This window comes from Chelonia mydas, chromosome 3 (assembly GCF_015237465.2).
Source record: "Chelonia mydas isolate rCheMyd1 chromosome 3, rCheMyd1.pri.v2, whole genome shotgun sequence".
Taxonomy (NCBI): Eukaryota; Metazoa; Chordata; order Testudines; family Cheloniidae; genus Chelonia; species Chelonia mydas.
Window position 1 is genome coordinate 108768850 of NC_057851.1, and position 23179 is coordinate 108792028.

The window sequence follows — 23179 nt, forward strand, 5'->3', positions numbered from 1 at the left end:
CAACAAAACTAATGGGTTTTTCCCCCTCTGTTATGTTATAACATATGAACAATTTGCATTCCTCATATAAGTGTGATAGCAGACATTGTTAAAATCTTTATTTAAATTTAATTTTTTAGAATTTTGTGATTGTATTTTCTCTTTGGAAATGCACATGTTGTGTTGGCAATTTATATTTATTAAATAACAGTTCTTTGCCATTATAAATGGGAAAAATAATTAATGCAATGTTAAGAGTGCACAACTGTACACTCAGTAATGAGCATGGGCCAAAATTGTCATTGATCATCATAGCATGGCAACAACTCACCCCTGCGCGGCACCTCCTGCTGGTCATCCTGGGAATTAGCTCACCGAGCCCAGAGCACCCTCTGCAGGCTGATGTCTCGCCTTCCGCTGGCCCCTGTGTCTCTCCCAGACCCTGGTGCCCCTCTACGCCAGGATTCTGCCCTCCATAGTAACCCCACAGTTCTGGGTCTCCCCACCCTGGAGAACCCTCAACTCTCTATCCCCACCTCACCTCAGTCTATGGCTACTGCCAATCACCATCTAGCCCCCGCTCACTGGGGCAGACTGCAGTGTACAAGCCATTCATCACTGGCAATGGGGGGAGTTGAACCGGCTGCCTTTGCCTACGCTTGGGCTGCCCCTTTGCAACCTTAGTACCTACTTGGCCTTTGGCAAGGCCACAGCCTGGGGCTTTTCCAGGCAGAAGCTCCCCAGCACTGCTCTACTCGGGGACCTTGCTCAGTTCCCGGGCAGCCAGGCCCTTCTCCCTCTATAGCTAGAGAGAGACTCTCACCTAGCTCCTGCCTAGCAGTCCCTTTATAGGCCAGCTGTGGCCTGATTGGGGCATGGCCCCAGCTGAGGCTGCTTCCCCAATCAGCCTAGCAATTGGCTCCCCAGGGCAGCCTTTTTCCGGGCTGCTTTAAGCCCTTTCAGGGCTGGAGCGGGTAACCACCCCACTACAATCATGCATCCTTAACTCTGCCCCCTGTGCATCTGCCTTATCATTATTATTATTACTAATTCATTATTTGTATTACCCTGTAGCAATAGGTTTCAGAGTAGCAGCCGATTAATTGAACTGTAGCTCATGAAAGCTTATGCTCAAATAAATTTGTTAGTCTCTAAGGTGCCACAAGTACTCCTTTCCTGTAGCAATAGTCTTTATTTACCTCATCCCAAACTTTTTTATCAAATAATAAATTATAACATCTTTCCTGTAACTTTAATCATATTGCATGGTAAGACTGCATGATGTAGATTGCATGATAGTTTTCTCGAGCGTCTGTATTTCTAGTAAAAAGAAAAGGAGTACTAGTGGCACCTTAGAGACTAACTAATTTATTTGCGCATAAGCTTTCGTGAGCTACAGCTCACTTCATCGGATGCGAAAATAGTGTATCTTCATGGACTTTGACTTCTGACATGGTAAGTTCTCTCCTCCCTTAAGTAATATGAGGTGGAAAGGAAGTAAAGATAGGAGAGAACAAGTGGTCCCAGAAGATATGCTAGCACAAAGGTGTCAAACAACTAGCCAATAGGCCCTATTGACATATCTTCACTTAAATATGGGTCCTGTGAACATAAGTGCTTCTCTATGCCAATTTAGTAACACCACCTCCTTGAGCAGTGTAGAGTCACGGTCGATGTAATTAGGTCGACACAGTATCAGTGTAGACACTCCACAAGCCATCCTACAATGCTTACACTCCCACTGACAATACAATTGATAAGGCGTTACTTGTGAGGACACACACCACTGACATAAGGAGCCAAGTGTGCACACACACAAGTAATTTAATAAATACAGAGGCTGTATGCTGACGTAAGATAGGTTGACAAGATTAGTATGTGTAGTTCTAAATGTATTCTCTGGTCCACAGAACATAATTAAAAATATAACTCTGCCTTCTCCAAAAATGGATTTGGCCCCTCTGCACAAGTCATTTTGTGGGAGAGCTTGTTTTAAGTTGTCTTATGTAGAATAATGTGGTAAACTGGGTATTCAGTTTAACCCAGTACATAAGCAGAAGCAAAAGGAGCTAGCGAGGCATAACAGGCTACCAGCAGAGGCCAAAATATCTACTGTGCTTGTTCTATTATTGTGGGAATGTATTCATGATATTTTAGGCAATGCAGAAAACACTGTGGTTCCTAGAACTTACAGGCTGTGCAACAGACGGTGGTGCTTTGGACTGGCACATGAGAAAGGTGTTAAAGCAACTTCCAGAGATAATAGAGCTGCAGCGAACGGATTCAGAAATACACCAGTGAGCCTTTCCCAGCCTCCCTCTGCTTATGGAAACAAAGGAAATGTGCTGACAGCAGTTTGTTCACCTACAATCTGTAGATCATTGTTAAATGGGGAAACATTTTGAGAAGTTTCATACGTCATTGTTACGGATACCAATACATCACTAAAAACTGAGTCTATTTCTTTTAAGCTTTTTTAGCAATCTTACTGGGTATTATTTGGAAAGAGAGCTTCCTTTTGTGAAAGAGTGATAAGTGCTAATCTATATGTTTTCTATCAGTGAGGGATTGGCTTTTTGAGTCCTCCTCCTCCATTCCAGTCTGTCTTAAAGCAGTTCCTCAAAAACCCCTCAGCTATTCAAATCCTTTTGTATGATAGCCATCCATCTGGTTTTGGGTCTTCCAACCCTTCTATTACTCTCCACTTCTAAATTTAACACCCTGTTTCCTGTGTAAATGTAGCATGTTGTGAGTTTTGCCTCCAAGCTTGAAGGTCGGGGTCATAATGATATCAGGGTTATTGGTTATGGGGAAGCCTGCTACCAAGCGGACTTATGTGGATAGAATACTCTCTGTGTGTTACTTATTTGTTTAACAGTTAAGTCTCTCACACTTTTTTTCAGCAATAAATTGTTAATCAATAGACTTGCTGTTGTGGGGTAATATGGATTATACCATGTATGTAGCTAAATATAGTTAGAAATTATAAACTAGAGCTCTCTGGTAATGTAATCTGACTGACTGAATTGGAGAAAGACTGCTATCTGGATCGGGCTGCTGGAATTGCTACCACATCTTAGTTATGAGATCTGAATATCATCCAGGAGTGTGATGCTTAAATTTCCCAAACAAGCAACTGGAAATCTTTGTTAACATAGAGGGCAACGATACTATTTTCCACTTACTAAAATGCTACAAATGTATTGGTTCTTGAAGTGCCGCTCTAGACCTGAAGTGATTTTTGGGGAGCATCTTGCAACATTGTACTTACAATGTCCAAAAATTGTGATACCACCCACCACAACCTCCCCGCAAAATGACAGAACAAACTGCCTCTTAAGCACTTCTGCTGGCATTGGAGTGAGCAGTAAAACACTTGAACTCTGATCCACGCATAGTAGTGCATTGAGCTGTTGACTGTATTCCACCAGGTCATCCCAAACCAACAATGTTCAAGAATCAAGGGTGGGTTAGTAAATCACACAATGAATGAAAACCCCAACATAGGAGTGGAAAGGTGAAGGATTTCAAAAATCTCCTGGAGAGCAAAAGATGTGGGAGTATGGAAAGATTTAGAAAAAGTTATTAGTACAGATTTTTATACTTTGCTTATCACTCTCCAATAATAAAAATATAGTCAATGACTCACTTTGCCTATTTTACATAGCCTAAAATGCAACTGTTATTTAGAAGTGTCTGTAGTATGTTTAGCTGCTGACATGTCTGCGTTCCCTAACCCAATAAGCTCTATATACCCTGCTTGTTTTTTTAACTAATTTACACATGCCAAGGCTAGATCCTGAATGACCTCTACTAGGTCCAGTAAGTTGAATTAAAAGGTATTTTCACTATCCTTGCCTTGGAAAAGTCTATTTGTAAAACTCCATCCACATTTTCTTTCTTTTGTATTATATTTGTCAGACGTTCTGGCACCAGGCTGTGCAGGCTGAAAATAAAGTGTGAGATTTCCATTCCACAGGTGACAATTAGTGTGATGTTGGGAAAGTGCCCAACTTCTCAGTGACTGTTAGTACATAGCAGAAGGCTGCAATCAGAGTTTTGCATATCAAATTATGGAATCATTGTTATTAATGGGGTTTTTTTTTGCGACTCAAACATTAATTTTAATATTAATTTTCATTTACCTCTGGTTTGGTATAAACATATTTCTTCTTTCACATTTGTTTCTTCCTATTCCTGTGAGAGTTTCAAAGTGGTATCTTTTAACTGGCTGTACTAGAATCTATTTTTAAATTAGTGCCCTTGCACTTGTGCCAGTAGAGTTGATTTTTTTTTTTTATTGAACAAACATCAGAATAAGTGATATTGATCCTCTTGTGACAGGGCTATAGAAGGAACACTAGAATATCACACTTTACTCAATAAATAATGAAGAGGAGTTTGGACTTTTTTTTGGTCGAGTAGGATTTTTATTTATTTAAAATATTTTACGAGATAAAACGTCTCCTCACCTATGCTCTTTTGAAAACTCCACTAAGCATCTGTCTGCATCTTTTGGTGCCTAAATACATTTAAAAAGCAGGCTCCTGACTTCAGGGAACTAGAGAGTAAACACCAACTCAGTTCACTTACCTAGCCATTGGATTGCAGTGGATTCAGTCACTATCTACTTGGGATGATGGCTAACATAGGAGAGAATAAGTATCCTTTTATCAATCATAGAATCATAGAATATCAGGGTTGGAAGGGACCTCAGGAGGTCATCTAGTCCAACCCCCTGCTCAAAGCAGGACCAATCCCCAACTAAATCATCCCAGCCAGGGCTTTGTCAAGCTTGACCTTAAAAACTTCTAAGGAAGGAGATTCCACCACCTCCCTAGGTAACGCATTCCAGTGTTTCACCACCCTCCTAGTGAAAAGTTTTTCCTAATATCCAACCTAAACCTCGCCCACTGCAACTTGAGACCATTACTCCTCGTCCTGTCATCCGCTACCACTGAGAACAGTCTAGATCCATCCTCTTTGGAACCCCCTTTCAGGTAGTTGAAAGCAGCTATCAAATCCCCCCTCTTTCTTCTCTTCTGCAGACTAAACAATCCCAATTCCCTCAGCCTCTCCTCATAAGTCATGTGTTCCAGTCCCCTAATCATTTGTGTTGCCCTCCGCTGGACTCTTTCCAATTTTTCCACATCCTCCTTGGAGTGTGGGGCCCAAAACTGGACACACTTCTCCAGATGAGGCCTCATCAATGTCGAATAGAGGGGAATGATCACGTCCCTCGATCTGCTGGCAATGCCATTGGCCCAAAATGCCATTGGCCTTCTTGGCAACAAGGGCACACTGTTGACTCATATCCAGCTTCTCTTCCACTGTAACCCCTAGGTCCTTTTCTGCAGAACTGCTGCCTAGTCATTCGGTCCCTAGTCTGTAGTGGTGCATGGGATTCTTCCGTCCTAAGTGCAGGACTCTGCACTTGTCCTTGTTGAACCTCATCAGATTTCTTTTGGCCCAATCCTCTAATTTGTCTAGGTCCCTCTGTATCCTATCCCTACCCTCCAGTGTATCTACCTCTCCTCCCAGTTTAGTGTCATCTGCAAACTTGCTGAGGGTACAATCCACACCATCCTCCAGATCATTTATGAAGATATTGAACAAAACCGGCCCAAGGACTGACCCTTGGGGCACTCCAATTGATACCAGCTGCCATCTAGACATGGAGCCATTGATCACTACCCATTGAGCCCGACAATCTAGCCAACTTTCTATCCACCTTATAGTCCATTCATCCAGCCCATACTTCTTTAACTTGCTGGCAAGAATACTGTGGGAGACCATGTCAAAAGCTTTGCTAAAGTCAAGGAACAACACGTCCACTGCTTTCCCCTCATCCACAGAGCCAGTTATCTCTTGAACCATTTAGGATCTCGTTTTGTTTTATTTTAATTATTCAGTGCTGTAGTGATAAATGTAAAAATAATATCATTTATATTTGGGTCTAAATAACATGACTGCATCTAGTTAATAATTTACTATCTACTGCCTAAAAATCAGTTTTTGAAAGCATTTCTTAGAAATAAGTATTTATGGAATTTTTAACAATGATTTTATTGTCCCTATAGATCACAAATGCCATGAGGCCTGTCCTTAAATATGGAAGACTTTGTTTTACATATTACAAATGCATGCAAGGAAAAGAGTTTATAAAGAGCATTTTGCAATCTGAAATGATGTGACAGCAAATTTGCTAACAGCGATAATCATAGAATCATAGGACTGGAAGGGATCTCAAGAGGTCTTCTAGTCCAGTCCCCTGCACTCAAGGCAGGACTGAGTATTATTTGGACCATCCCTGACAGGTGTTTGTCTAACCTGCCCCTAAAAAACCTCAGACGATGGAGATTCCACAACCTCCCTAGCCAATTTATTCAGTGTTTCACTACCCTGACAGTTAGGAAGCTTTTCCTGATATCCAGCCTAAACCACCCTTCCTGTAATTTAAGCCAGTTGCTTGTCCTATCCGCAGACGTTAAAGAGAACAATTTTTCTCCATCTCCCTTGTAACAACCTTTTCTGTATTTGAAAACTGTTATCATGCCCCCTCTCATTCTTCTCTTCTCCAGACTAAACAAACCCAATTTTTTCAGTCTTTCTTCATAGGTCATGTTTTCTAGACCTTTACTCATTTTTGTTGCTCTTCTCTAGACTTTCTCCAATTTGTCCACATCTTTCCTGAAATGTGTCACTCCTAACTGGACACAATAATCCAGTTGAGGCCTAATCAGCGCAGAGTAGAGTGGAAGAATGACTTCTCGTATTTTGCTGACAGCACTCCTACTAATACATCCCAGAATGATGTTCTCTTTTTTTGCAACAGTGTTACACTGTTCACTCCTATTTAGTTTGTGGTCCACTATGACCCCCAGATCCCTTCTGCAGTACTCCTTCCTAGGCAGTCATTTCCCATTTTGGACGTGTGCAACCGATTGTTTCTTCTTCAGTGGAGTACTTTGCATTTGTCATAACTGAATTTCAACCTATTTAGTTCAGATCATTTCTCCAGTTTGTCCAGATCATTTTGAATTTTAATCCTGTCCTCCAAAGCACAAAGGGTAGGAATAAATGGTCAGTTTTCAGAATGGAGAGAGGTAAATAGTGGTGTCCTCCAGAGATCTTTACCGGGCCCAGTCCTATTTAACATATTCATAAACGATCTGGAAAAAGGGGTAAACAGTGAGGTGGCAAAATTTGCAGATGATACAAAACTACTCAAGATAGTTAAGTCCCAGGCAGACTGCAAAGAGCTACAAAAGGATCTCACAAAACTGGGAGACTGGGCAACGACATCTCAGATGAAATTTAATGTTAATAAATGCAAAGTAATGCACATTGGAAAACATAATCCTAAGTATACATATAAAATGCTGGGGTCTAAATTAGCTGTTACCACTCAAAAAAGAGATCTTGGAGTCATTGTGAATAGTTCTCTGAAATCATCCACTCGTGCAGCGGCATTCAAAAAAGCAAACAGAATGTTGGGAACATCAAGAAAGGGATAGATAATAAGACAGAAAATATCATATTGCCTCTATATAAATCCATGGTACGCCCACACCTTGAATACTGCATGCAGATGTGGTCGCCCCATCTCAAAAAAGATATATTGGAATTGGAAAAGGTTCAGAAAAGGGCAACAAAATTGTTAGAGGTATAGAACGGCTTCCATATGAGGAGAGATTAATAAGACTGGGACTTTTCAGCTTGGAAAAGAGGCGACTAAGGGGGGATCTGATAGAGGTCTATAAAATCATGAGGGGTATAGAGAAAGTAAATAAGGAAGTGTTATTTACTCCTTCTTATAATACAAGAACAAGGGGCCACCAAATGAAATTAATAGGTAGAAAGTTTAAAACAAACACAAGAAAGTATTTTTTCACGCAACGCACTGTCAACCTTTGGAACTCCTTGCCAGAGGGTGTTGTGAAGGCCAATACTATAATGGGGTTTAAACGGGAGCTAGATAGATTCATGGAAGATAGGTCCATCAATGGCTGTTAGCCAGGATGGGCAGGAATGGTGTCCCTAGCCTCTGTTTGCCAGAAGCTGGGATTGGGTGACAGGGCATGGATCACTTAATGATAACCTGTCTGTTCATTCCCTTTGGGGCACCTGCCACTGTCAGAGGACTGGATATTGGGCTTGATGGACCTTTGGTCTGACCAAGTATGGCCATTCTTATGTTCTTATGTTCACTTGCAACCCCTCCCAACTTGGTATCGTCGGCGAACTTTATAAGTGTACTCTCTATGCCATTATCTAAATCATTGATGAAGATATTGAACAGACCTAGAACTTATCCCTGTGGGACCCCACTCGATGTGGCTTTCCAGCTTGACTGTGAACCACTGATAACTACTCTCTGGGAATGGGTTTCCAACCAGTTATGCACTCACCTTGTTGTAGCCCCAACTAGGTTCTATTCCCTAATAATACATAGCTTTTGTATTGTACTAGTCATCAATAGCTCTTAGAGCAATGGGAAAGTAAATATAGTTATCCCTTCTTATACAGATGAGGAAACTGAGGCACAGAGAGGGGACATGATTGACCATGGTCACACAGTAGAGTGTATAATAACGTCCTTCCCAGTCCATTGTCTTAGCCACTGGACTACACTACCTCCCCAGACTAACTATACTCTTATTTTCTTCATACATTCATACAGAATGGCATATAGTTCAATGTGGTTACTTTGTCATGAAAAGTTGTATGAAACAAAGGACATAAATGGAGGAAAGGAGTTCATTAATTTTTTCTGAGTCTAAATTCAGAAAGTGCAACCACTTCTTGCTCATTCTTCCTCTATCCCTAGGCTAGTCAGATGTGGTAGTTGGAAACCCCCAGAGATGAATTGCTATTTCACTGAATTCTCTGCATGTCTACAAGAAAGCTGCCTAAACCATCTTTCTCCAGCTCAAATCAGTGAGTGAGAGTGGATTTGGAGTCCTGTGGGAAGATTTCACCAGATGCTGACAGGCCAGATTAAAACTAGAGAAAGTGACAAATTCATGATTCCAGCTCCTGTAAACAACTACACTCAAAACAATTTAATCTGCAACTGAAATCATTATGCATGGCACACATGGACCAGAGGCCAAATAGTGACTTCTACTGTCAGACTGCTAGACAGACAGACAGACATGGAGAGTTTGAAGAGAGCAGCTCTGCCTAGGATGGTAAGAGAAAAGGGGAGGATATTAATGACAGAGTAATGGATACCTGTGAAGCATACTGCAATCAAGATAAGCAGCCAGCTCTCATGTTCTCCATCGCTGCCATCCTTCAGCTTGATGAGCTCTGGGAAAGCTCTGGGTATTTGTTCTGAAGTGAGTCAGTTAAATGCAATAATTATATTCCTTCAAGAAGTGAAAGTGACATGTTCAACACTGACTGATTTTTTCCTCCTCCCTGATCATAACAATAGATTTGGGCTGATTTCTTATTCAGAGACAATCAGTGAGGGAGAAGAACAAGGAATACTAGCCAGATGTCCTGGCTGACCTTCGGAAGAATTATTGTTTCTCTCACTCCTGTTTTTTTTTCATTATAAGGGGAGCTACAAAAGCTTTCTATTTAAAAACAGGTACATAAATGAGCGGTCTACTATAGAGATATACTGTAATTGATTCAGGAAAATAGTGTCCTTAATCTGACAGCTGCTTTTGTTGTCTTGCCCTTTTGTATGCGTGAATGGGAAAATTACTATTACTACCCATTCATGTCAGAAAAATATTCAACAAATATTTGCCAAGCAATATGTGTGTGTTTGGAGTATGGCTTGAAGTGTGTTGTGTGTGTGTGTTGCACTTTTTCCTCCTTAATATTCAACGTTGTCAAGCTACAAGGATGCAACTTAATTAACACTGGCATTTTAATACAGTTTTTGGCACTAGCTGTATGCAAATAAATGTATTTCAGCTAAATTGTATTTTAGTGATTTTAGGTTCAAAACATTTTTTCCAAGAAATATAATTCCTAAGCGAATCAAGTCTTGCTGATTTAAAAAAAAAACGCTTTCTAAGACGCTATGATGTAAGTCAAGGGTATAGGGGATAAACTTATTGTCACCTTTATGCAAATATCTGCCACCCAGCACAAGGCTCTCAGATTAAAATTGAAATGCCAGTGGGCTGAGACAGTAATGCCTTCCAAATAATCAGTGGTGAACACAATTGACAGACCACAACTGTTTGCTAAAATGAGAGCAAAACACGGTGCATTTATATCATTGGAGAAAATGTATATCAGTTTCACTGTAGATGTTTCTGAAAGATGTTTCTGAAAGATGTTTCTAGATGTAAATGAAGAATTCGTCTCTTAAAGACAAGTTTCCCTGAAGAGTTTGCCATGCTTGTCATTATACATTAGTGCAGAGGTCAGAGGAAAAACTAGGATGTATAAAATATTTCTTATATGCTTAAGAACACTTTTGTCAATAAAGCCTAGGAATCAAAAGTCTTGAGGGGGAGGCAAAACCAAGCTGTAATATTAGTGCTGAGTGAATAATTTACTTGATGAATTTAGCCTGTTTATCAACTCACCAAATGTCCACAAACAGATTGTAATCCCTGAAAATATACTTGTTATTCTAAATGACTTAGTAATTTTGTTTGTTGTTTTATTTTTTACTTTCTAGATTGCAAACAGTTTGTGAGTATTTGATACTTGGGGCTTGTCTACACAGGACACTCAGGAAAATTAATCCAAATTAACTAAAGGTTTGAATTAAAAGTGGCTAGTTAAATGTCACTAAACCCCAGTGTAGACACTCTGTACAGAATTCACTGGCCCTTGATCTTCAAAATGCAGTCTGTGTTGGGTAGGTGTCATTGGCATATAAATTACATAATATTGTTTCTGTTCCCTGATCGGATGAAGGTAATTCCTTTATGACCAGCTCCTGCAATGATTTAACCCCATGAAAAAGTGTTAGAGATTTTCTTCATGTGTATTGCAATATATCCTAAAAATACAATTAAATTTTATATATATATATATATATATATATATATAGTTTCAAAAATAGTCATAACCAGCAAGAAATGCATAAAATAAATGTGTGATCTGTGCTCCATGAGAAATCTATGTCCACCACTGAGTTTGTCTACAGTTGGAGTTGCAGGGGGGAGGGGGGTGATTCCCAGCTTGAGGAGACATACCCACACTAATTCTTATCAAGCTAGGGGACTAAAAATAGAACATAGCTGCAGCAGCATGAGTGGCAGGAGGGGCTAGGTGTCCCAAGTATGTGCCCAGGCCCTTGGACTGGTACTTCTTGTGGTGACTAACCCCTCCTACCACTCACGCTTCCACAGCTCCATTCACATCCACAGCTCCAAGTATAGACATACCCACTGTCTTCTATTCCTTGCCTGCCTTGGTCTGTAGTTTCTTTTGTAGTGTTTGCCATTTAACTTATATTTAAAAACTAATAATAATTGTAAGTTTCTTGAGGCATGGACTTGGTGTATCTGTATGCCTGGACAGCACCATAACATCTGTGTGGCACAATATAAATAATGTATTTGTGCCATATTACTTGCTAAGATGCCTGCAGAAAAGATATTGCTCTCCCCATAATGATTGGGCAATGGGTTCATACCTGGTAGAGGGAAATATTTCCTTTAGTAGTAATAAATAAATGTTATCACATTTTCTTAAATTAAGTATTGAAAACTGCCTCAGTAAATGAAATTGCTGTTCCAACTTAGTAAAGTTGCAACATACATGCAGTCTATGTATTACTGAGTGGGAACATAATTTGTGATAGTATTCTAATGGGTAGTGCATAGGTTATCTTAACAGCTATAATAAAAAACATAAAGCTGCATAATCTTTAAAGTCTTCTCAGATAGAAAGAAAATATTATGATTTTCTAAAAATAGTAAATCAAGAATATAAATAACCTTCAAGTTGAAAAAAAAACATTAAATGGTATTACTGTTAGTTCCTGCCATTTGAAACTATTTATGTGTGGCACAACTAAACGGAAGACTGCTTCTGTCAGGAGTGTGTATACTCTTGCATTTTCTTTTCCATAAATCCATTTGTTAGCCACCACAGGTGCTTCTGGATAGACTACGTGCCAGGTTTTAAAAATCATTGCATTTAGTTGTTATAGGCTCAGCAAAACTTAAAAAAAAAGTGACAAGGAAAAAGGAGAACCATAACTAAGAAGGACTATATATATATATAGTCACAATATTGTGGCAGATATATATATTGTGACAGGGTTGGGCTAGATGGCCAAAGGAGAGTAATAGAAGGCAGATATATTAGCCCCAAGCTAAGTAGGTCCCTTTTCCCTGGGTAAGGTAACAGGGAAGGTTCCAGAACAATCAGAAACCTTCTGGAGAAAATTACGACAGGCTGATTAGAACACCTGCAGCCAATCAAGAAGCTGCTAGAATCAATTAAGGAAGGCTAATCAGGGCACCTGGGTTTTTAAAAGGAGCTCACTTCAATTTGTGATGTGTGTGTGAAGAGCTGGGAGCAAGAAGCACTAGGAGCTGAGAGTGAACACGCGGACTGTTGGAGGACTGAGGTGTACACGCATTATCAGACACGAGGAGGAACGTCCTATGGTGAGGATCAAGAAGGTGTTGGGAGGAGGCCATGGGGAAGTAGCCCAGGGAGTTGTAGCTGTCGCACAGCTGTTCCAGGAGGCACTCTCGACAGCTGCATTCCACAGGGCCCTGGGCTGGAACCCAGAGTAGAGGGTGGGCCCGGGTTCCCCCCAAATCCTCCCAACTCCTGGTCAGACACAGGGAGGAGTCGACCTGGACTGTGGGTTCAGAAATACGGCCAAGCTGAGGGCTGCCGTGAAGCTCCAAGGCGAGCAAATCCCCCAATAAGCGCAAGACCCACCAAGGTAGAGCAGGAACTTTGTCACTATGTATATATATGCATGTGTCTGTATATTATATATATAATCAGAATAACTGTCACATACTGATATTTTTATTTTATTATTTGTATTATTGTAGCAAATAGGAGCTTTAGTCCTGGACCAGGATCCCATTGAGCTAGGAACTGTGCAAACAGAACAAAAAGAATTGACAATGTATGTAGAAAAGAATGGCTGGATACTGACAAACAAATGGGAAAGTCCAAGGTAGGGCGTCCAATATCCTGATTTTATAGGGACAGTCCTGATATTCAGGGCTTTGTCTTATATAGGTGCCTATTACCCCGCAACCCCTGTCCTGATTTTTCGCACTTGCTGTTTGGTTACCGTAGTCCAAGGAAACACTGCGACTATATCAGTCAGCATGATAAACAGTGGTTTGAGCACACCAGTAGCCTAAATGTTCTCAAGTTTTTTTGTAGGCATCATAGCAAAGGAGAGTTTTAAGGAGGGATTTGAATGAGGATAATGTGGCAGCTTTGCAGGTGTTTACATGGAACTCCTCCCAAGCATATGAGGCAATACAGAAGGAAGTGCAAAGGTGCTTGTTTGAAAATGGGTGATAGAGCTTGTTATCATGGGCTGATCGGAAGCAGGAGTCAACATCTCAGTAGTGAGATGTTGCCTCAGTCTAGTTGGCAGCCAGTATCAAGCGGAGTGCCCCAGGGGTCGGTCCTGAGGCCGGTTTTGTTCAACACCTTTATTAATGATCTGGATGATGGGATTAATTGCACCCTCAGCAAGTTCGCAGATGACACTAAGATGTGGGGAGAGTTAGATACGCTGGAGGGTAGACATAGGGTCCAGAGTGACCTAGACAAATTGGAGGATTGGGCCAAAAGAAATCTAATGAGGTTCAACAAGGACAAGTGCAGAGTCCTGCACTTAGGAAGGAAGAATCCCATGCACGGCTACAGGCTGTGGACCAAGTGGCTAGGCATCAGTTCTGCAGAAAAGGACCTAGGGATTACAGTGGACAAGAAGCTGGATATGAGTCAACAGTGTGCCCTTGTTGCCAAGAAGGCCAACAGCATATTGGGCTGTATTAGTAGGAGCATTGCCAGCAGATGGAGGGAAGTGATTATTCCTCTCTATTCGGCACTGGTGAGGCCACACTTGGAGTATTGTGTCCAGTTTTGGTCCCCCCACTACAGAAGGGATGTGGAAAAATTGGAGAGAGTCCAGCGGAGGGCAACGGAAGTGATTAAGGGGCTGGGGCGCATGACTTATGAGGAGAGGCTGAAGGAACTGGGCTTGTTTAGTCTGCAGAAGAGAAGAGCGAGGGGGGATTTGAGCAGCCTTCAACTACCTTCAACAGGGGTTCCAAAGAGGATAGAGCTAGGCTGTTCTCAGTGGTGGCAGATGACAGAACAAGAAGCAATGGTCTCAGGTTGCAGTGGGGAAGGTCTAGAATGGATATTAGAAAACACTGTTTCACTAGGAGAGTGGTGAAGCACTGGAATGGGTTACCTAAGGAGGTGGTGGAATCTCCATCCTTAGAGGTTTTTAAGGCCTGACTTGACAAAGCCCTGGCTGGGATGATTTCATTGGTGTTGATCCTGTTTTGAGCATGGGGTTGGACTAGATGACCTCCTGAGGTCTCTTCCAACCCTAATATTCTATGATTCTATGAATGAGAGATGATAGGGAGGGTGGGAATAGGCTGTGAAGGGACTTTAAATTGAAGGAAAGTAGCTTATGTTTAATGCAATAGAGCAGGGAGAGCCAGTGGAGGGATTCAGAGAGAGGGGTGACATGATCAAAGTGACGGGCTAGGAAAATGATCTTTGCAGCAACATTCTGAATGGATGTGAGCAAGATAAGATTGTATCTGTCAAGGCCAGAAAGAAAGGTGTTGCACTATCAAGATGCAAGATGATGAGAGTTTGGACGCGAGTTTTAGCTGTGGCTCTATCTCAGAGATGCTGTGCAGAAGGAATTGACAAGATTTAGCAATAGCCTGGATGTGAGGCCCTAGAGAGTGGTTCAAGTAAAAAAGGAAGTCCAAGTTATGGGTGTTAGGGTCCAGTAGGATGGTAATGTTGTCTACAATGATCGAGAAAGGAGGTGGAGATGGAGGGAGAGCCAAGGTTGTGGGGGAAAATGTCACCAGAGATGAAGGAGGAAGAGGATACAGATGTGGTACTTAGATTTGTGCTGGCTGGAGGAGCAGGAGATTGTGATGGAGAGGGGAAGGATGAATAGGAAGAGCTGATGAGAACTGTGGAGGGTTGAGAGTAACCAGTAAGGGGAAATGGTGTCAGTGGGGGGAAGAAAGGAGGAGGGTAGGAGTAAGAGAGGTGCTATAATGCAGAAGAGGGATGGTGAGAGACATGAGTGAATGATACAAATACAAGTTTACCAAAATAAGAAAACAAAACAGATAAGGGCTGAAAGTATACTCCTGGCACTAGTGCTGGGTCCAAACTAGACTGGGAAGTGCCCCCTGTATGTGTATGAATTATTGTTAATAATTCTCCTTCTTCCCCTTTTCCAAGCTAGATGGGTCGGGTCGCTGGATCCATCTTTTCCAGGCTTGCCAGTTCAATGCTTACCCCATATCCACTCCACCTCTTTACACAGTCTGTCCACTATTTTCTCAGCCATCCTCTTCTTGTTCTCCTCCTGCAAGCTCTAGTCTCAGATGCCTCCCTAACAAGATTTCCTTCATCTATCCTTCCTACTTGCCCATACCATCTCAGCCTCCTCTCTCGCAGCTTCTCTCTGATACCACAGAACTTGGTCTCACATCTGATGACATCATTCCTCATGTGGTCCATGAGTGTCACCTCATTACTGTCCTCAAACAATGGCTTCAGGTCTTCTCAAGTGCCTTTCTTTAGTCACCCATCTCTGATCTGTCCCGAAGAGCTGGGCTTACTATGATTTGTATTATTCCTTCCGTAGCCTGGGCATCTGTTTATCATAAATCACTCTGCTTATCTTGTGCCAGACTTTCCGCACGATCTGCAGCCTTCCTTGTACTTCTCTGTCAATTTCTCCATTTGCTGCTAGCCAGCCCCCCAAGATACCTAAACCTAGAAAATTAATAATTAATATATAATTCTCACACACACACACCACCTCCCTACTCTCTCTCTCACACACACCCCACTTCCCTTATCTCTCTCTCTCACACACACACACATACACACACCTATCTCCCTACCTTTATGGTAATAATTAATAGAAAATACAGATGCTTGATGAAATTTATTTGCCTAATACATTCGATTAACTGGTATTTAAAAAGGACAAATTAATAAAAGAAATCTGTTCATAAATAATTCACACACTGGAAGAGAGGCAAAATGCATTGAATAAATTGCCTTGAGTTGTTAACCCAGTTCTATCCATGACAGAGTGTTGATAACAAAGCACTGTTCCCTTGGACTTTATTTAAATAGATTTGCCATCTTGATGCTGACTAGCAGGTGTCGTCATTAATTCTACAAGGTTTTATTGGACGAAATGTCCTGAATACAGATTAACTCATTGTTCAGTGTGTACTATTTTCTCTTTGCTTGACAGAGGAATTATTAGTAATTAGATAAATTGATCCCTTTAGTGTCCAGGTGTTTTGTTCCACATTTTGCTATACCATGAAGCACTCACAACTATGCAAACACCTGACACTGAATGAAGCATTCACTACTATGAACCATCCAGTGACGCCCTGTGGAAGTGGCTTTGCTTGGTATTAAAGGTGTTCCCTCTACTTTACAGATCCTTACTTGACAATATTATGCCTCATAGTGTCACATCAGCTATCACTACCCTGCTACTGTATCAAGTAATATTTTACTAACTGGAACGATCTTTTCTTTTCACCTGTGAAAGCAATTATTGGCCACAAAGCTGTGATAAATCGGAGCACGTAGGGATGGCCCAAGGTAGCTTTTGCTTTTGTAAAGCCTTTTCAACAATTTAAAATAAGGGAAAGACTGGATCCAGGTTCCATTTTATCTGAACTTCCAAAGTTCTGTATGCTGGAAGGTTTGGTTTTAGACTCTTTTTACTTTTTGTACTGATACTGCTAAGTCAGAAGTGAGATACAGTAAACCAATCCCCATTAGTTTCCAGAAGATGAATCATTTAGTTTGGGAGAAAGAGAGGCAAGATGTCCATTTTGGTTATCCATGTTGGGCGCTATTTGTCTTTGGATGAATCCAAATCCTGTTATACAAAAAAGGTTATCTGTTCCATCAATGCTATGTAAAGTTTAATCATTTCAGTCTAGTCTAGCCTGTCACTGGTAGTTCTGATCTCTTTCCCGTATTGGGATTAAGCTGGAGTGTATGGCAACTAGATATTACAGTGATAGGCTTGCTACAGTCTGGAATACAGAAATATTTGTATGCACTCCGACAGCTTAAGTCCTAGACCATGCACCAGAAATATTTACATTCTGACTGTAACTTTAATTTACATACTGCAGATGCTATACAGCCTACTAAACATATGAACAATGGCAAAACGTTTTGAAGTGCTCATTGTGGAATAAGGAATAAATCATAAGAGAAATTAGAATGTGCGGAGAAACCTTTTTTAAAGAGGCAGGTTAATTCAGAAGTTGGCAAAGGCTGCATTAATGCCTGTGTGTGTACAGAAGTGTGACAGTTCTGTTCTTAAGAGCATAGAAAAGCAAAATGATCTCAGATTGTTACTGTATGGCATCAAATTTTCTCCCAGTAAAATAGGTGGTAAAAGTTTAAGTTTGCTTCGTTAATAGTAAACTAATTTCTCTTCACAATGCATGAAGTTGAAAAACTTACCAAACTTGCTATTGAAAGTCTCTCTTCACAGAGTGAGTGAGACATAGTTTATCTCAACTTTTGATAGAGCAAAGGAAGTTCTAGCATTGGATGGGAAGGCAGAGGCACATGCTGCTTAGTATACTCATGCTGTCTCCCCTAAAATAGTTTGGGAAAGGAGAATTTAGTCATGAAAACAAGCTGGGAGTTGGTAGCTTCAGTCCATATTTTTTCTGTATTGCAAATCTATGAAGCAATTGGCAGTTGTGCAAAGAAGGGTGGAAAGGCGTCTCGGTTGCCAGAAATGAGGTGCATTAGTAAAGCTGTACGGGGATTTGTATGGACGTAAAAATGAGTTGGTACAACTGAATGGGAAAACTCTCTTCTGTGTTTGGCTGTAGCAAAGATCTATTGGGGCCTCAATTTTGCATGCATAATCTCTATCCCTGCTTCCCAACCAACCAGAAGAAAAGTTAACAAAGAAAAGTTGTTTGTTTTTTTTAAAATCCTGGTATAAATAGAGCTGAATTTTCCAACTATGTATATTGAAACAAAAGCTTGTAGATTTCCCTCCTCCTACAATGGAGTTGTTCCTGTAATGGAGTTTTGTGTTTGGCTATAGGAAGCAGGTCTGATAGAACTGTGCACCTTCAATGAGTGATCTCTGTTATACTGATGGATGGCTGATGGATATGTTGGAGAAGGTCAGGTGCTTTTAGAGTAGAACAGCCTCACAGCAATGCATAATTGAATGTATTGGTATCAGCTCCAAGGGTCCAATATACAAAGCTTTTGTACTGGCATTAAATTGATACTTGTGTTTAAAAAGCATTGAAGACAAATGTGCCGATATAATGGTAGAATAGTAAGGAGAAAGTCAAAGTGAAAAATGATTGCAAAACATCAGTGGAACATTAAATGATCCTTCCAGTTTAAGCTCATTCTAATATATTGCCTTCATGGATCAGCTGTACTATCAAGTGACTGAAATTGGTTATGTAAGGGCACAAAAACAGTTGAATGGCAGCTCTGGGATGTAATCGGTTCTTTCGGTGAAATTCTGGCCCCACTGAAGTCAATGGTAAAACTCCCTCTGACTTCAGTGGGTTCAGATTTTCACCCCTCATGTTTTCAGGATAGGAACTCAGACACCCCAAGAGGAGCAGAGTCCCCCATGTGACACTGGCAGACCAGGTACCATTTCATGCCAAGGCCCCATGCCTCACTGAACACTTACAAATGCACAGCTGGAGACCACTCTTGCTTACCTGCATGTTAGCATTATCAAAATGGATATTAGAGGTTAAGTGGATAAGAATGCGTTTAGTGTTCAGACTTTATAAAATGCTTGTAAGATGCCACCTGTACTGATCGTACTTCACACCATGGGCAAAAGAGTTTGTAAGTTAGATTGAGTGTTCACTTTGTAAATCTCTGTAATTGTATAACTCACCAAACAGGAAAACAAGTATTGATTAAGGTAAAGGGCTTGCCCTGCATACAAGATGGCCAACGGACAGCAAATGAGATATTGTGTAGCATCAAAGGAGAGAGGCCCTGTTGATTGTATTTCTAACTCCCTCCAGGAAGGGGAGACCTACGCATGAACTCATCCCATCAGTTTAGACTCGAGAGTGGAAGGGATAAAAATCCCTGACAAAGAGAAACTAAATCTCTTTTATGCTGTCTGGACTTGTCTAAACATAAGCAAAGAGATCTCCAGGCTGCTTGGCATGGATTAGCCCTGAAAAACATTTTGAATTGAGAGATTACTAGAACTCTGTCACCTTTGGAATCATAGGCTGAAACTCATTGTGTCTATATACTTGCTTGCTTTAGCCTGCAAATAACTCTCTTGTTTCTTTTACCTAGTTAATAAATCCTTAGTTAGTTTACTCTAGGATTGGCTACAAGCATTGTCTGTGGTGTGAGATCTAAGCTACAAATTGATCTGGGACAAGTGACTGGTCTCTTGGGACTGGGAGCAACCTGAATATTTTGTAATTTTTTATGTAGGTGACCATTTATCACTAAGTCGGGCTCGTTTGGGTGACAAAATAGACTGGAGAGCCCCAGGGGACAGTCTGTGACCATGGTAAGACTGTTACAGTGATACAGGAGTTTGCATTTTTTACTGGCGTGGTGAAATCTAATTATAGAACATTATTGTCTGCCCTGTCTTTAGACAGTCTGCCCTGAAGGTGGCACTTGCAGTTGTGAACCACTCCAGACAGCGTGTCCATTCCCCCAACGCAAAATTGGTGTAGGAAAGGGTGTCACTGACAGTCCTGAATATGTCTCAGGATCCCCCCATTCTTGATAAGCCTTCTGCCATTACATTTTCTTTCCCATTGATAAGGACTATTTGCATGCCCAAATCCTGTATAACTAGGCTCCAACATCATAATCTAGAATTGGTCCCCTTAGCTCAGTGTAACAAATTTAGAGGACCGTGATCTGTTAAAACCTTACACTTTTTATTACAAAATAAGGTTTAAGTTGCTTAACAGCCCAGACAGTGGCATGGCATTCCCGCTCGATGACAGCATAGTTCTGTTCAATGGTGGGAGGCTCAGTTTTTTACTCAAGAAGGCAATGGATTGCCCTTTTTCCCCCCCCTCATCCTGCATTAGTACTGCACTTAACCCAATGTTAGAAGCATCAGTACACAGCACAAATGGTTTGCTGAAATCAGGGCTGTGCAAAACAGGCTCTTTAGACAAAGCCTCTTGTTTGTTCTGAAAGCCTTTTTCACAGACCTCTGTCCATACCATCTGGTCTGGTTTCCCCTTTTTCGTAAAGTCTGTTATGGAGACCACAGTGTCACTAAACCCCATTACAAACCTCCAGTAATAGTTGGCCAACCAATAAAGGATTGGACCTGCTTTGTGGCTTGTGGGGTCCAATTCAATGTGTGACTCAGGCTATGTAACCAACCCTAGCCCTAATTTTCAATATCTACCTGAGGCCACATGGGGAGAGAGTGAGCGGGAGGCTCAGCTGCTGACAATATGCTGATGACACTCAACTATGAATATCATTCTCAACTGATGCAGTCACCCCCAATACTAAAATGTGAGAATGCCTGCAAGAAATCAGAGCAGCTGAACATTTTTAGGCAACACCACAAAGCAATCCTTTTAGAAAAGGTCTGTCCATCATAAGAAGGTGATAGTCATAACATTCACACCCCCTTCTATCCCAAAACCTAACCACCCTCGTAGCGCCCCCCCCCCCCGAGTTTTTCCCCAAAAATTTCATGAAATCCACTAGGGACTTTGCTATTGCTATCACTTTTTACATGGAAGGCATTCAGATACGATGATGATGGGCAGCAGTATAAAACCCTAAAACGCATGACGAGTCACACTTATATAGAACAGGAATAACCCCAGCAAGATGAATGGAGTTACACCAGTGTAAGTGAGATCACAATTCAGCCCAGAATTTGAATAGTGCTGCAATTTTTGATGGTTACTTTAAAGACATCTATTTTTTAACATACATTCTGGGTAAATAGCACTACCACTTCCCTCAATTTAATCCTACTCATATTGTCTCTGATATTTTTAAAATATGCCTTTTAAGGATAAGGGGTCGTTGAGCATTGGCAGGTTATGATTAGGGCCCTACAAAATTCATGGCTGTGAAAAACACGTCAAGGACCGTGAAATCTGGTCTTTTGTGTACTTTTACCCTGTACTGTACAGATTTCATGGGGGAGACCAGCGTTTCTCAAACTTGGGGTTCCAACCCAAAGGGCGGGGGCGTCATGGTATTGCCACCCTTACTTCTGCGCTGCCTTCAGAGCTGGGTGGCTGGGAGTGGTGGCTGCTGACTGAACGCTCAGCTCTGAAGGCAACAGTGCAGAAGTAAGGGTGACAATATCGTACCATGCCATGCTTACTTCTGTGCTGCTGTTGGCAGTGGTTCTGCCTTCCAAACTGGGCTCCCGGCCAGCAGCTGCCGCTCTCCAGCTGCCCTGCTCCAAAGGCAGTGCCACCGCCAGCAGCAGCACAGATGTAAGGGTTGCAATACTGCAACCCTCCTACAATAACTTTGTGACACCCCCTCGCCCCCGCCTCTCCACAACCCTCTTTTGGGTTAGGACACCTACAGTTACAACACCATGACATTTCAGACTTAAATATCTGAAATCATGAAATTTACTATTTTTAAAATCCTATGACTGTGAAATTGACCAAAATGACTGTGAATTTGGTAGGGCCCTAGCTTTGACATTCTGGGGCACAATCCAGACTAGTGAAGGGCTGTGTCACCCCTGCCCTGATAACTAGGATGCCTCACAATGCTTTGCTACTATAGCTCTCATCTGGGCCATTCACAAACAGCCAAACAGCATGCGGGTAACACACTGAATGTCTGTGTATAGCTACAGCCTGTCAGCCACACATTAGTCACACTCTGGCTTCTACCAGCCTGGGCTACCATTTGCAGAGTGACCCCACACACTCCCAGTCCCAGATTTTCCCACAGAACATGTGTTCTGCTCTGTCCAGCCCTTTTCTGTATGCAGTGTAGTAGTAGCCATGTTAGGCCCAGGTTATTAGAGAGACATGTGGGTGAGGTAATCTCTCTTATTGGACCAACTTCTGTTGGTGAGAGAGACAAGCTTTCAAGCTTACACAGAGCTCTTCTTTAGCTATGGGAAACAAACGCAAAGTGTCACTGCTAAACACAAGGTTTGAAAAGATTGTTTAGCATAAGTAGTTAGCACATTTCAAAGGATCATGCAAGGTGAAATGGCCTGTTAACACCCTTCCAGTCATAGAGAGGAAAGGAAGAGGAGGAGGAAGCAGCTGGGGGGTTAAAATCATGGACTGAATGGAGACACTGGATTTACAGCTTATTACAACAATCTGTAACCTACTGCAACCCTCCTCCAGAGAGAGATGGATAGGGAGAGATAACTTGGGCTGCTTTTGGCACTCACTTTGATAGTCCTGAAGTGCATTTGAAATGCATTTTCTTGAGGGTTATCCCTAGATAAAGTCCCTTCTAGCTGTGAGGATGGAGGCATAAAAACTCTGGTGAAAGAGGTTTCATGCTGTTATTTGCTAAAATGCAGATTTGCTTGTCTCCCTTTTGCTGTCTCAAAGACCTTGTTTCTACTTATATGTAAATTGAGGTAAACACACATTCCTTTGTTTAAGATAGACCTGCTAGATCAGGGCTACATGGATTTGAACATGGGCTACCAAGATCATTAAGGGGGAATTCCTAACTGTACACAGAATATTGCTACACACATTTCATCATGATATTATTGACCAGTGAGTTATTAGTTTGCAAATTATACCTGACAAGGCATATTTTGTACAAAGATTATTACAATGAGGTGTCCGGTGTGAATACAGGAGTGCATTCAGTCACACAAGTTCTCTCTTCATCTATGAATAAATACATGGCAAGAGGAAACAGTGCCCCAAAGGACTTCCTTAAACCCTACCAGTGGCTATCAACAAATCCTAATTATTCTCCGAGAGAGCGAGAGTACTCA

At 41.5% G+C, this 23179-nt stretch overlaps 1 protein-coding gene across 4 annotated transcripts in view; it reads left to right on the forward strand.

Annotated features, from left to right (window-relative positions):
* SASH1 (SAM and SH3 domain containing 1) overlaps nucleotides 1-23179 on the forward strand; it is an 838974-nt gene that overhangs the window by 554070 nt on the left and 261725 nt on the right. The window lies entirely within an intron of this gene.